General features: G+C 50.2%; 1 protein-coding gene across 1 annotated transcript in view; it reads right to left on the bottom strand.

The window, feature by feature from the left end:
• Positions 1–1,826, bottom strand: part of Myo18b (myosin XVIIIB) — a 239,358-nt gene that overhangs the window by 105,692 nt on the left and 131,840 nt on the right. The window lies entirely within an intron of this gene.

The following is a 1,826-nucleotide window of genomic DNA, read 5'->3' as shown; positions in this document are numbered from 1 at the left end:
TAATAAAGCTGTAGGAATATTAGAGAGAGCAAAGAAAGGAGGAGAAAGAGAAAAGACAGTGAGGAATATATAATATATATTATATTATCTATATGGAGAGAGAGAGAGAGAGAGAGAGAGAGAGAGAGAGAGACTGAAGAACAGAGAAAAAGACAAGAGTCAGAGATAGACAGGAAGACACAAATAAGGAGAGGGAGAGAGAGAGGGAGAGAAAATGCTAATGCATCTTGTTGGCCAGCTATGGTAAGCCTTCTCCCTCCCAGCACAGGTTTTGCATGTAAACATCCCCGGCCAGTGCACACATGCGCACAGCTCTCACTATTTCACACCTTCTGTCCTGGCTGCCGGCTCTGACTGTGGATGGCACACTGGGCACTCACAGATCTCCTGTTCCTCCTGTGTCTCCCTAGCATTGGCCACACAGGACAGCCTGTGAGTCATCTGGAGAGCCCTTGAATGTCTCCTCCTGGAGACCACTACGACCCCTGGCTCACAGGCCCTTCCTGGCTCTTCACTGTCCACTCAGTTGTCCCAGTCTTCCATCCATCACAGATGAGGGATACCATAGAGAACTTTGCAGGCCACAGTGAGCTGGTGAACGAGTCCCACATAGAAGTCCCCCCTGCTCCAGAATCCCTGGTGTGGCACTTGTCATGTGAATATTGGTGATGGTAAAGACTCTGTTACAAGGTCACCCCATACCCCCTAACACCGGCTGTCCTTCAATCTCCTGAGGAAGCCAATCGCAGCTGGAACAACACAAGAGTTTTCTGATTGGCTCTTTGTAACATCATATTAGATGCACTACTTGCTGCCCCTGAATCCTGAGGATGGTAATGATTGGCAGGTACGATGTCCCAGGCCCTGGGCCAGGGGCTCCATGGTCTTTAGGACAACACAGCTACTGGGTAATAGGGAGCCACACAAAGGTATGCAGCAGCCAGTCGAAGAGCATTCACAAGAGAAAAAAATACTGAAGTTCAAAGAGGTGTAGTGCTGAACCCCAAATCCCACAGTGGCAAAAGTTAGCGTGAGCCCAGATTCCCTAACTTCTCAGTCAATCCCCCAGCTACCTGTTCATGCTTTGCAAAAATGAGGTAAGAGACAGTGGAGGCCAGAGAGTGACTGACTGGGAATCCCTGACTTCACAAGCCACCTGTTGCCAAAGGATGGCTCCTTCAGACCCCAACTTCTAGAATACACTGGCCAGGTAAACACCTGAGTCCAGAGATGTTTGCATACAACTTTCATGTAGTCAAGGCACAATCTCCAGGGGTACAGAGCCAGCAGCCTCACAGGCAGCTCATCCAAAGAACTTCATCAACTCTTGGAGTGAAGCTTTGTGACCCTGTATCCATGGTATATCCATGGCAACAAGGCTCCATCCCCAGCTGGAACCACCACTTGAATGCAGAAACCAACTGGGGTGAAGACTCTACAGTATGCACCAGCAAATGATGGGGCCATTCCCTTCCCTCATGGAGAGCTCTACAGTGTGGGCCAGCAAACGATGGGGCCGGTCCCCTCCATCATGGAGAGCTCTACAGTGTGGGCCAGCAAACGATGGGGCCGGTCCCCTCCATCATGGAGAGCTCTACAGTGTGGGCCAGCAAACGATGGGGCCGGTCCCCTCCATCATGGAGAGCTCTACAGTGTGGGCCAGCAAACAATGGTGACTGCTGCACCTACGATACATATGACCCTTGAGAAAACACATGGAAGTGTTGCTGGCCTCTAGAATGCCACATTGCTAGAGATTCTACCCAAATGTCCACCCTTGAATGGAACTTCAGCTACCTCAGTGTGGATTCCCTACATATTGCCAA

This window comes from Nannospalax galili, unplaced genomic scaffold (assembly GCF_000622305.1).
Source record: "Nannospalax galili isolate Female #2095 unplaced genomic scaffold, S.galili_v1.0 scaffold103, whole genome shotgun sequence".
Classification (NCBI taxonomy): Eukaryota; Metazoa; Chordata; class Mammalia; order Rodentia; family Spalacidae; genus Nannospalax; species Nannospalax galili.
Note: the sequence above shows the minus strand (reverse complement) of the source record. Positions and strands in the feature narration are given on the sequence as shown.